Here is a 14,692-nt window from a genome sequence, read left to right on the forward strand (position 1 = left end):
TTTCAGAAATTGCGAAATAAGCTTTGCTGACAAACCGACCACAAATATCATATCAAAGTCACACCATGGTCACAAGAACTGGGAGGATGTCCTTTACACTATTGCAATGTTATTTAATTAGATATTCCAGAATATTTCAAAGGGTTCTACGGGCGTTACAGGGGAAATCCAGCGACGTTCTAGAGGCCCCACGCGGCTTTAAGGAGTTTCATGGGTGTTCCCTGGAGTATAATGTTTAAGAGGGTATATATTGCGGTCTCAGAGGTAAATAATTCAGGTGGTTTTAAAGAGTCCTAGAGCGTTCCAGAGGTCATTCAAAGGGTTTCAGAAGCGTTCCAGGGGTCTTGAAGGGGTTTCAGGAAGTTTCAAATGCTTTCCATAGGGTTTTATGGGTATTTCTTGGGGTTTAATGAAGTTTAAAGGTGTCGCAAGAGTATGGCAGGGGTTTCATAGGCGGATATTGAGTGTGACCCACCTCCACTTTCGCTCCAGAATTTATGTCGCTATCGGCTTTTAATGACATCGACGATAGAGCTCCACGTTGGAGATCAAATTGTGAGGCCACCATGCACGAATTATATACCTCAGACATCTATAGATAAAGCCCTGCTGTCGTTGAGTGTTCTTCACTGATACACACCAGGTTTCACTGGCATATAGCAGCACAGATTTCCGTAGTAGGCCCGATTTCCGCTGATGATGCGCCTCCGAATTTCACGGCTGACGTTGTTGTCAGCCGTTAGTAAAAATCCGAGGTAGACGAATTCCTCCACCACCTTAAAAGTATCCCCGTCTATAGTAACAATACTACCCAGACGGATCCGGTCGTTTTCGGTTCCGCCTACCAGTATGTACTTTGTTTTTGAGGCATTCACCACCAGTCCGACCTTTGCTGCTTCGCGTTTCAGGCGGGTGTACAGCTCTGCCACCGTTCCATCACCTTGTCGCAGTACCGGGCGAGATTCGAATGCACTGGATAGTTCACCCGAAACAATTACGCAATTTGGCACGCATTCCATCGTTGCTTTATTCAGTCTAGTCAGCTTCCCAGGAATGCCGTTTTCGTCCATGATTCTCCATAGCTCTGCGCGGTCGATACTGTCGTATGCCGCTTTGAAGTCGATGAACAGGTGATGCGTTGGGACCTGGTATTCACTGCATTTCTGGAGGATTTGCCGTACGGTAAAGATCTGGTCCGTTGTCGACCGGCCGTCGATGAAGCCAGCCTGATAACTTCCCACGAACTCATTCGTTTTAGGTGACAGACGACGGAAGATGATCTGGGATAGCACTTTGTAGGCAGAACTCAAAATAGTGACCGCCCTGAAGTTCTCAGATTCCAAATGGTCGCCTTTCTTGTGGATGGGGCAGATTACCCCTTCCTTCCACTCCTCCGGTAGCTGTTCGGTTTCCCAGATCCTGACTATCAGCCGAAGCAGACAGGTGGCCAACCTTTCTGGGCCCATCTTGATGAGTTCAGCTGCGATACTATCCTTACCAGCTGCTTTGTTGGTTTTGAGCTGGTGAATGGCATCCTTAACTTCCCTCAGCGTGGGAGTTGGTTCATTTCCGTCCTCCGCTGCAATGGCGTCGTAATTTCCTCCGTTGCCGTGGCTCCCGTGGCTACGTTCTCCACGCCGTTCAGGTGCTGATCGAAGTGCTGCTTCCACCATTCGATCACCTCCCGTCCGTCCGTCAAGAGGCTTCCGTATTTATCCCTGCATATTTCGGCTCGTGACACGAAGCCGTTGCGGGATGCGTTGAGGTTCTGATAGAACTTCCGTGTTTCTTGGGAACGGCACAGCAGTTCCATTTCTTCACACTCCGCTTCTTCCAGGTGGCGCTTTTTCTCCCGAAAGAGGCGGGTCTGCTGTTTCCGCTTCTGTTTGTAACGTTCCACGTTCTGTCGAGTCCCTTGCTGTAGCATTACCGCCCTCGCTGCGTTCTTCTCCTCCAAAATCGTTCTGCACTCTTCGTCGAACCATTCGTTCCGTCGATTCCGTTCCACGTACCCAATGGTGCTCTCTGCTGCGTCGTTGATGGCTGCTTTCACTGTACTCCAGCAGTCCTCTAGAGGGGCCTCATCGAGCTCGCCCTCGTTTGGCAACGCGGCCTTGAGATTCTACGCGTATGCTGAGGCGGCATTCGTTTGTTTCAGTCGCTCTAGGTTGTACCGTGGCGGTCGCCGGTACCGTACATTGTTGATGACGGAGCGCAGTTTGACCATCGCCAGATAGTGGTCAGAGTCGATGTTGGCGCCACGATAGGTCCTGACGTCGATAATGTCGGAGAAGTGTCGTCCGTCAATCAGAACGTGGTCGATTTGAGATTCCGTCTGCTGTAGTGATCTCCAGGTGTAACGATAAGGGAGACTGTGTCGGAAAAAGGTTCTACGTTATGCCATATTTTTGGAGGCGAAATCAATGAGTTGTAGGCCGTTTTCGTTCGTGTGCTGGTGGGCGCTGAACTTACCAATCGTCGGTCTGAATTCCTCCTCCTGGCCTACCTGAGCGTTCAAATCTCCTATGATGATCTTGACGTCGTGGCTAGGGCAGCGATCGTACTCGCCCTACTGCGCGTACTGCCGTACTGCGCGTAAAATGCGTCCTTGTCATCATCAGTACTTCCGGAGTGTGGGCTGTGCACGTTCTTTATGCTGAAGTTGAAGAATCGGCCCTTGATCCTCAACCTGCACATTATTTCGTCGATCGGCCACCAACCGATCACGCGCCTCTGCATATCACCCATCACGATGAAAGCTGTTCCCAGCTCGCGTGTGTTGCCGCAGCTCTGGTAGATGGTATGATTACCTCTAAACGTTCGCACCATGGATCCTGTCCAACACACCTCCTGCAGCGCTACGATGCCGAACCCGCGGTCCTTCAGTAGATCGGCGAGTATGCGGGTGCTCCCAATGAAGTTGAGAGATCGGCAGTTCCACGTACCGAATTTCCAATCGCGAGTCGTTTTTTGTTCGCTGGGGTCGTTGCCGTTGGTCTCGATTCGTATTATTCTGTTGCTGATTTTCCGTTACTATGTTTTTTTACCGCTGGCTCGTAGGGCTTGACACCAACCCCCTACTTTCCGGAGGACCATAGTGCACAGTTGAGCTTAGAGTTCTTCCCTGGCCCTCGGACGTAGATCAGCCGCCCCTAACATGGGGATCCGACGCTGCTGTGAGCCACTCTTCCTGGAGAACAAACGCTCAGATTTGCCGAAGCAAACCCTCCCTTCCCTGTCAGCCTACGACCAAAGTTACCACCGGGGTTGGTTACCTGATCTTCTCTGAGGTTGCTCAAAGTTTCCGGCCGGTACGACGTGGAGTTAGGGATAGGAGTTGCTGGGCAGAGGCTATGGGATCTGAATTGCACAGCATACCCAGCCTTTGCCGTGCAACCATACAAATATTAATTAATAATAAAATACAAATAATACACCACGAACCCTTCTTAAAATTGCACCACAGAAGTCCTCCAAGCGGTTCTTCAAGAATTTCAGTAGGGAATTACCATGGAGTTGTAAAGATGCCTCTAGGAATTTCTTTGGAGATTTTTGCACAATCTGTACCAGAGATTGCTCCATATATTTCAGCTTTTCTTCTATGAATTGTCGTTTAGAGATTTATTCAGTAATTCTACAGAGATCCTTCCAAGAATTGTTTCAGAGATCACTCAGGAAAATTACTTCAGGATCTAGTCCATAGACTCCTCCAGATTTTTTCGGAGATTCTTCCAACAGGAATTTCTTAACAGTTTCTCCAGAGATTCCTGTAGGAATTGCTCCAGTGTTTCCTCCAAGACTTCATTCAGTGGTTTTTCTAGGATTTTTTTCAGAGATTACTGGATAAACACTTGGAAGAGTATGTGAAAAAAAATGGAGGATTCTCTGAAGTAATTCCTGGTGAAGTCTATGGAGTAACTCGTGAAAGTCTTCGTGTTGGAATCAGAAGATGCTGGGTCATTAGGCCGAATGGTCATTAGGCCGAATGGTCATTAGGCCGAATGGTCATCAGGACGAATTGAAAGTTAGCCGTTGTTTTTACCTTTTCCAACAATTTTTGACAAAAACTAGTTTAACAATGGAACTAGAAAGAATAGCCTATGTTTTAAAGAAGGAAAAATTTATGAATTGAATATCAACAGTTTCAGCGCCAAAAACTATTTCAGCAATGATACTAGAAAGAACAGCCTATATTTAAAAGAAGGAAAAATTCATGGGTAAAATATCAGTAGATTCAGCATCAATAAAGTATCTTCGTGCCTGTCACACGATACACACATGCAAAATGGTCATTTGCAGAGGAAGCTCTCAGTTAATAAGCTGAGAAGCAGGCTTTGTCTCAGTGGGGACGTAACGGCAAGAAGAAGACCCAATGACCATTCGGCCTGATGACCATTCGGCCTAATGACCATTCGGCCTAATGACCTTCGGCCGAATGGCCTTCGGCCTAATGACCTTCGGCCGAATGGCCTGACACCTCAGAAATGTCGGCATGCACAGTGTGGTGTGAAAAAAACGTCACAGTGCATTGGTTTGGTGCTTTCAACAAACAGAAAAACAATTAATTATAATTATAGAGAGTTTGTGTTTTTGGCGTTGTTAGACGTGTCAAGGACTGACAAGTAAAAGTAATGGATCGTTTCATTCGAAATTACACCAATCTTGCGCAGAGTCAAGCACAGTGCCAAGCACAGAGACAAGCACTGAGAGTGCACACGACAGAGTGCGAGTGTCAAGAGACCTCCAGCGTACGGCAAAGTAAGTGTGCAACACACAACCAAATACACATACTCGTCTCTAATCTAGTTGGTTGCGTTGTATCGTGGCAGCATGTGCGGGACGCAAAGTTTTGAGTCACATCCTATCCCTGGTTGTAATATCTTAAGGAGTTTCTTGAAGGATTTTAGGAAAACTCCTTAAGGAACATCTGAAAGAGTTCTCGAAAGAACATTTGCTGTAATTCATGGAAGAATTCCTTACGCAATCCTTTGATGAAGTTCTGGATAAACTAGTAAAGCAATGAAATTCCTTAAAGCATCTCCGAAGGAATTCTGGAATTGTTGGAGAAACTCTTGAACGAATATGTGAAAGAATACCTAGAGGTATTCCTGGGGAAACTCTGAAGGAACTAAAAAAAAACGCTTTTCGCATTTCAGGAACATGGATCTACCAGTGAAATCTCTGAGAGAATTTCTCTAGAGGAACTCTTGAACAGTTCTTGAAGGATGTAAAGTATTTTCTGGCGGAGCTCCTAAAAAAAATCAGTGGACTCTGAATGCATTTCTGGAGATATGCTCAGAAGATTGTCTGATAGGATCGACCGAGGAATTCCAAGAGAAATCATTGAAAGAAAACGTGGAAAAAATCTCTGAGGGAATTCCTGAGAAAACATTCTTTAAGAGAACCATCTTTTTGAAGTTCACGTAATGTCTCAACTGTGACTAAGCCTGCTTCTCAACTCAATGTTCTATGGGCACTTCCATCCACAGTTATTATCTGAGAGCTTTTTCTAACAAATACCATTTTGCATGTAAATATCGTGTGGCTTACATAAGAGAATATTTATGAACTGAATAATTTGGCGTAGATCAGTATCGCATTTATTACAATATCGCCTAAACTTTCACGACCCACCAAAAATCATCCCGAAACCCATCAGTGGGTCGCGACCAGAGCGTTCATGATTAACAAAAATTTTAATCATGATTAATCATTGATGATTAAAATTTCAATTTTAATGATTAATGATTATGATTAATGATTAATTTGATTTTTAGGATGATTAAAGATTATGATTAATGATTAAAATTGGTTTTATCTATGATTATTGATTATGATTAATGATTAAAAATGGCTCATTGATTAAAAATCATGATTAATCATGATTAATCAATCACAAAAAATTGGAAATGATTAAAATATATTTATTGTTTAACATGTTTTTGAAGTTCGAAAGTAAAAGTTAACTCTGTCTGGGAGATTTTTGAAAAAAGAATTATAAATTATATTATTTAGAACAGCATTTGAACCAATTTAAATTGGATCATATATTTTATATGGTGAATCATTTTTGGTGATGAATGATTAATGATTGATTAATATTTTTTCTTATGATTATGATTACTGATTAATGATTAGATTGCAAAAACAGTGTGATTAAGATTAATGATTAATGATTAAATTAGATTTTTTTGTGATTATGATTAGGCTGATACAAATTTCGATTTTCTCTTATGTCACCGCCCCCTCGGAAAATTTTGGTCAAAATTCAACATTTTGAGGGGGACAACAATAAATTATTCAAAAAAATTTAAAATTTCAAGGTGAAATTAGAGTTGCACAGAAAATTCCTTAACAAATCCGATGAGTTTATAGATTTTGCCAAATTGTTTGGGTATTTCTTCGTCAAATACATTTATTATTTATTGTCCTCCCCCTTAGCGAGCCAACGAGTATTTTGACAAAAGAAGAAAATGAGATTTGTTCCGGCCTTAATGATTTTGATTAATCTTAATCATTAATCATTAATCATGATTAAATTTATGATTAATCATTAACGCTCTGGTCGCGACTCATAGCTTAAGAAACGCTGCCCAAGGATATTTCCGTTACAAAAAGATTCTGAACCGACCAGGTCCGTCACCAAAGATCTTGCTGACCGACACGTCAAATCCCCAGAATAAGTTTGCCAACCCTATCCCGGATCGCATCGAATATTTTAATAGGCGATTGTGTCCATCGAACCATCCAATCGATTGCCGACGCCACTCTCTCTGTCTCGCTTCGCTTTCATCGTCCAGGTCTCCCAACAAATTCCAGTCAAAACCGCATCCACGCGCCCATGTGTGCACAATTGGACCTTAGCCATACATGCATGCGTCGTCACCGAAGGCTGACCGACTCTAACTCTGTCTACGCCATAAATCATCATCCCGTTGCTGTGCCCGATGTTCCGAGGAATTGCCAGACCTGCGTTGATGCCCGGTTTGCTGGTTACGCGCGCTTTGCAGCATTCATATTGGGCAGCTTCGGTCCGGCGGGAGCCAACAGCCAGCAGCGTGCCTACCTAATCCCTTTCGATTAGCATACAAATTGCAATTTCTATTGGGGGAGGCGGTGTGAAATGCTGCATCTTCTTCTTCTTTATGGCTCGACGTTCGAATTGGAACTTGGCCTGTCTCTCTTTCACTTAGTGTTCTTAGAGCATTTCCACAGTTATTAATTGAAAAGGTTTTCTTTGCCTGCCATTGCATACATTTGTACATTGTGTGGCAAGCACAATGATACGCTATGGCCAGGGAGTCGAGACAATTTTTCCGACCGGAACGGGAATCAAACCCGCCGTCTCCGGATTGGCGATCCATAGCCTTAATCACTAGACTAACTGGAGCCCCCATGATGCATGTAGGTTGCTTAGAGTGTTGTTTGAAGAAAACTGCTCCGCTCCATTTATCTGTGGGTCTCCAGGAAACTTCCAAATGCTCATTTCATTTCCTTCCCGAAATTGCTACTGGCGAGGCGTTATCTCCAATATACTAAAGAAACGCATTTTGCTTTAACTTTTCCTTCGAATCATACGCATACGCACCATCCACTAAAATCATTCAAGACTATGTACGTCTAGTCTGATCGCTAAACTAGCTTTTTCTGCTGGAAATGACGTGCACCATGAGCACAATCGATATCCATCCATTCCGTAGGTTGTCTGAACGTGGACAGTACGACTGCCATTCAGATGAGCATCACAGGTATGATGTACCAGGCAGAGACCACCGGACCAGACAGCATGAAGCCACACACGTGGTTGCAGCCGCGGGCCAATCCAAACGTTATTGTTTTCATTGGTGAGCGAGAGCAGGGCGAGTACCAACCGGCCTGCGCGCTTTCTCTCACTCTCTTGGCACTCAGTTGTAAGAAGTGAAATTGGGGGAGAGCGAGAATCAGAGACCAGCTCTTTGAATGGATGCTGGGAGAGACTGAGTTCCCAATCAAATCAAAGCAAGTTTGTTGCATGTCCGTCAGACTCTTTACGCACTGGTGGAGCTATTTCATTCATAATATTCGGTAATTCCATGACATTTCGGAAAACAATTGAATCAGGCAATGGTAAAGAGTCTAATAAATTTAGAATCAAAATGGATTTTAGATCAATTCGGAATGAATTCGTACTGGATTTGGATTGGATTTGGATTGGATTTGGATTGGATTTGGATTGGATTTGGATTGGATTTGGATTGGATTTGGATTGGATTTGGATTGGATTTGGATTGGATTTGGATTGGATTTGGATTGGATTTGGATTGGATTTGGATTGGATTTGGATTGGATTTGGATTGGATTTGGATTGGATTTGGATTGGATTTGGATTGGATTTGGATTGAATTTGGATTGGATTTGGATTGGATTTGGATTGGATTTGGATTGGATTTGGATTGGATTCGGATTGGATTTGGATTGGATTTGGATTGGGTTTGGATTGGCTTTGGATTGGCTTTGGATTGGCTTTGGATTGGATTTGTATTGGATTTGGATTGGATTTGAGGGGGTTAGAAGCAAAGGGGTGTAGGTGACAAAAACTCACTGTCGAGTAAATGAGGTTTAAAGTTTTTGAGCAATTTTTGATCCCATACAAAATGTATGGAGTTTCAAAATAAACCCAATTTTCTCTGATTTTTTGTAATTTTTCCAATCATCGTAAAAACAATCTTAAAAAAGTTCCTGAAAGCTTGAAATCTGAAGAATTATATGATCTGTTCAACTCAAAATCGACAAAATGGTCAGTTACACCCCTTTGATTCTGGGCCCCTCATTTGGATTTGGATTTGGATTGGATTTGGATTGGATTTGGATTGGATTTGGATTGGATTTGGATTGGATTTGTAATGGATTTGGATTGGATTTGGATTGGATTTGGATTTGGATTGGCTTTGGATTGGATTTGTATTGGATTTGGATTGGATTTGGATTGGATTTGGATTGGATTTGGATTGGATTTGGATTGGATTTGGATTGGATTAGGATTGGATTTGGATTGGATTTGGATTGGATTTGGATTGGATTTGGATTTGGATTGGATTTGGATTGGATTTGTATTGGATTTGTATAGGATTTGGATTGGATTTGGATTGGATTTGTATTGGATTTGTATTGGATTTGGATTGGATTTGGATTGGATTTGGATTGGATTTGGATTGGATTTGGATTGGATTTGGATTGGATTTGGATTGGATTTGGATTGGATTTGGATTGGATTTGTAATGGATTTGGATTGGATTTGGATTGGATTTGGATTTGGATTGGCTTTGGATTGGATTTGTATTGGATTTGGATTGGATTTGGATTGGATTTGGATTGGATTTGGATTGGATTTGGATTGGATTAGGATTGGATTTGGATTGGATTTGGATTGGATTTGGATTGGATTTGGATTTGGATTGGATTTGGATTGGATTTGTATTGGATTTGTATAGGATTTGGATTGGATTTGGATTGGATTTGTATTGGATTTGTATTGGATTTGGATTGGATTTGGATTGGATTTGGATTGGATTTGGATTGGATTTGGATTTGGATTTGGATTGGATTTGGATTGGATTTGGATTGGATTTGGATTGGATTTGGATTGGATTTGTAATGGATTTGGATTGGATTTGGATTGGATTTGTATTGGATTTGTATAGGATTTGGATTGGATTTGGATTGGATTTGTATTGGATTTGTATTGGATTTGGATTGGATTTGGATTGGATTTGGATTGGATTTGGATTTGGATTTGGATTGGATTTGGATTGGATTTGGATTGGATTTGGATTGGATTTGGATTGGATTTGTAATGGATTTGGATTGGATTTGGATTGGATTTGGATTTGGATTGGCTTTGGATTGGATTTGTATTGGATTTGGATTGGATTTGGATTGGATTTGGATTGGATTTGGATTGGATTTGGATTGGATTAGGATTGGATTTGGATTGGATTTGGATTGGATTTGGATTGGATTTGGATTTGGATTGGATTTGGATTGGATTTGTATTGGATTTGTATAGGATTTGGATTGGATTTGGATTGGATTTGTATTGGATTTGTATTGGATTTGGATTGGATTTGGATTGGATTTGGATTGGATTTGGATTGGATTTGGATTGGATTTGGATTGGATTTGGATTGGATTTGGATTGGATTTGGATTGGATTTGGATTGGATTTGGATTGGGTTTGGATTGGCTTTGGATTGGATTTGGATTGGATTTGGATTGGATTTGGATTGGATTTGGATTGGATTTGGATTGGATTTGGATTGGATTTGGATTGGATTTGGATTGGATTTGGATTGGATTTGGATTGGATTTGGATTGGATTTGGATTGGATTTGGATTGGGTTTGGATTGGCTTTGGATTGGCTTTGGATTGGATTTGGATTTGATTTGGATAGGATTTGGATTTGATTTGGATAGGATTTGGATTGGATTTGGATTGGATTTGGATTGGATTTGGATTGGATTTGGATTGGATTTGGATTTGGATTGGATTTGGATTGGATTTGTATTGGATTTGTATTGGATTTGGATTGGATTAGGATTGGATTTGGATTGGATTTGGATTGGATTTGGATTGGATTTGGATTTGATTTGGATAGGATTTGGATTTGATTTGGATAGGATTTGGATTGGATTTGGATTGGATTTGGATTGGATTTGGATTGGATTTGGATTGGATTTGGATTGGATTTGGATTGGATTTGGATTGGATTTGGATTGGATTTGGATTGGATTTGGATTGGATTTGGATTGGATTTGGATTGGATTTGGATTGGATTTGGATTGGATTTGGATTGGATTTGGATTGAATTTGGATTGGATTTTGATTGGATTTGGATTGGATTGGATTTGGATTGGATTTGGATTGGATTTGGATTGGATTTGGATTGGATTTGGATTGGATTTGGATTGGATTTGGATTGGATTTGGATTGGATTTGGATTGGATTTGGATTGGATTTGGATTGGATTTGGATTGGATTTGGATTGGATTTGGATTGGATTTGGATTGGATTTGGATTGGATTTGGATTGGATTTGGATTGGATTTGGATTGGATTTGGATTGGATTTGGATTGGATTTGGATTGGATTTGGATTGGATTTGGATTGGATTTGGATTGGATTTGGATTAGATTTGGATTGGATTTGTTTTTGGATGTGTGCTGGATTCTAGTCATGAGATAGCAACAAGTTTGTAGAGGGATTTACTGGCATAGAGTTTCCATGACGTTTTCCCATCTTCCCACCAAAACGAAACGATAATTGCTCACCCAGCCTTGAACAGCTCGACCCGAGTAAACTGTTGTTCCTATGAAAACACCGAAGGCACCTAATCGGCTTATTGAATCTCACAGCAACAGTGCAGTTCTGTGTAACGAGTAAATCCAGTTCCAAAGAGCTCCAACATTTGGGAAACGCAGAAATGCCTACACTTTCGTTATGCTCGTCGCGTGGCTTTTCGACATCAAAACAACAACAACAAAAAGTCTTAGCGACAGCTAAGGGTATGCGATATGATTAGCCTATTAATGTTTTACCCGGATAACTCTAGACTATAAATTAGTAACTTCATTTACCCGCAAACAACATGTAGCAAGATGAATGCTTTTGAGATTCACTAACAATTTATTAGAAACTTATCATGAATTTACTCTTTAATTTTATATTAATTTTTCAGGTTCATTCTGAGTACATTTCGATTCATAATCAATTCATTCATTCCTGGCTTACTCGCGAGTCACCCACATGTAGTGCTCAACTTGCGGTTTGCTCAGAAATGGATTATTGTTGATTATTTCTACATGTACACTCTATTCACTTCGTTCTCACTTTCAATTCACTCTCGAGCTCATCTTCCAACTCATTTTGAACTCACAATTCCTGATTTGTCTCTCAAGTCACTAGAATTCACTTCAAATTCATTAGTTCTCACATTCTGATTTGTCTCTCAAGCCACTAGAAATTCACTTTTCATTAGTGCTCACATTCAACTCATTTTTATTGCTTTTAACTAAATGTGACTCACCTTGAACTCACTTCTCACTCAATTTTATTCCACTGCAAACTCACGCTCATTTCACTTTTCACTTACTTTCAATTTGTCTCACTTCTGAATAACTTTTTGACTCACTACTAGCATTCAACTCTCAAGTTACTCTTTACTTTTTGTCTTCTCTCACTATCCATTCACTCATTACTCACTACATATTACCTAATTTTCTACTCACTCTAAATATACACATCTGGCTGATTCATAACTCACTTGTAACTCATTTTCAACTCAGTTTAAACTCATGCTTTGCTCACTCTACTCTTATTGTCTACCCTAAATCGCCTTTAAATCACCAGCGGCCTACTGTTCATCCGGTCTTAACTTTTTATCAACAAACTCATAGCTCACTTCTCACTCATTTTTGATAGCATTTGTTCAAATGTTCATTTTGTCCTGAATCCATTACTAAGTATTTTTTGTCGCACATACCCATAGAACCACCGCATCAGTCCCCATTGACAACGCTCGCGTGTAGGTGATGAAGTGGTAACACTTCGAATCTTTCTTCCTCTTGTTTGCGATCATGGAGTCGTCGACGACGACCCAGCAAGATGCAGTTTGGTTGCACAAACATTTATTTATGAACCGGTACGCACCTTTTGAACTCTGGTGATGGTTTGTTGAGCCAAGGTAGGTACATGAAACGGATCGATTGGGTGGGAACCGTTTGAAACCATGCCCTGTTGATGAGTAGATGGAGAGATGATGATGCTTCATCCATCGCCGCGCCGCGCCGGTGGGTCGTGTTATGGATCGCGAAGAAGCGATAGCTAGACATGGATGGGCTGACTGACTCGCGGGTGCTGATGCTGGGCTGTGACAGAGAACGCATTTCATTGCCATAGTCAGCATCAGGGCGGTGGTGAGTCAGTTGAGATGAAGCCGCCGCGACCGACGCCGCGCCGTGTGTGTGCATTGACACCTCAGTAGTTTAGTAATTACGTCCTACGTTGGAGTTTGTCGTGCCGACTGACTGTTGAGGAGACTGTCTGTCTGACTGTTTGTCGTGCGATTGTCTTTTACGCGGAAGGGTTCCAGAATAAGGTAGATGGGACGGCTTTGGTCCAAGGCAATAGTTTACTAGAAAGTAGTGAAAACGATCTACCTACACAATTTTGTTTCTTGTAGAAAACAAATTCATACAGTCAACTTTTTATACTTCTATAAATTATTTAGTCTAGTCTAGCCTAGTTCATCCTTCTCTAGGAAGAATCCTTTGATTTCAGCGGAAGGAAGAAAGAAGAAGACTCAAGGCGAAGCAAGGCTACTTAGAGACATTCGGGAGGGTTCTGGAGGAGTTTCCGGGGAACTCAGGGGAAATTTAGAGGACTATCAAGAAAGTTTCTTGGGGGTTTCAGCGGGGTGTCAAGGCATTTCAGAGTTTCAGGGTATATCAGCGGTTTATTTTCTAGAACGCCCCTGAATCCCTTGAAACTTCCTGTAACACTCCCGGAACATCTGCTAACCCCCTGAAGTTCCATGGAACGCCTATGGAACTTCCTGAAACTATATGGTCCCCATGAATCCGGCCGAAACCTCTTGAAAACCCATTGAACGTTCCTCAAACTCCCTGGGACGCTCTGGAACACATCGGAATTTCTTTGAAACCAACTGAAACTCCAAGAAATGCCCATGAATTCCCTAGAAAACCATGAAACTCCCAGAGATCTCCTGCCTGAAATCCCCTGTAACACTAATGAAATGCTCGTGAATCCCCCTGGATTGTCTTGGAAACCACACGGGACCCCGTAAACGCCCACGAAACCCCCACAGATCTCCTGGAACACCTCTAAAATGCCCCTGAAACACCCTGAAATCTTATGGAACGCCCATAATGCTCCTTGAGCTTCCCTGAAACAATCCTGGAGCGCCTCTCAAACCCGCTAATGCCCCGTGGGACCCTCTTAACACTCCTGATACCGACTTTAATAAAACCACAGAAATGTATCTAAATCCCCTAAAATCAACTAAAACTCCATGAGACGCTCATGAAACCCCCGAGACCTGCTGTAACACATTTGGAACGCTTTTGGTGGTACCCCCTTGGGTACCCCCTTTAACCCTATGTAATAATCCTGAAACCCCTGGAGCTATTAGATAAATTGAAAAAACATCTGGCAGTTATTCTAAAAGTTGAGAATATATCAGTGTGTAGCAAATGAAGCTGAAAATGCTCTAAAGTTTCTGAAGTAGTTCCTGGATACTGAAGAAGTCTTCAAAGACATTTCCGAAATAAATTTCAGCAAATACAAGGATGTTTCTGTAAGAAATCAAGGGAGGACTTTTTTTAGGAAAAAGAAATACCTGCAAAAGTTCCTTGGAAAAACCCCGGAAGCCTCTTGAGATTCGTTTATAATTATTCTTGGAGAAATTCTTACATAAAATTCCTGAATATAGTTTGAAGGCATTCCTGGGGGAATTCATGAAGAAATTTCAGAAGGTATCTTTGGAGAAATTTCTAAGGATCTCGGTTAGCCTTTCTGAAGGAACTATTGTTGAAAATTTTCGATGCAATCTTTTGAAAATTATCTGAAAGAATCACTAAGCATATCCGAATCTCTAGAAGTTTTTTCTTGGCGAAATCCTATAGGCAAATTCTTAAGA

This window comes from Aedes albopictus, chromosome 2 (genome assembly GCF_035046485.1).
Source record: "Aedes albopictus strain Foshan chromosome 2, AalbF5, whole genome shotgun sequence".
NCBI classification, from domain to species: Eukaryota; Metazoa; Arthropoda; class Insecta; order Diptera; family Culicidae; genus Aedes; species Aedes albopictus.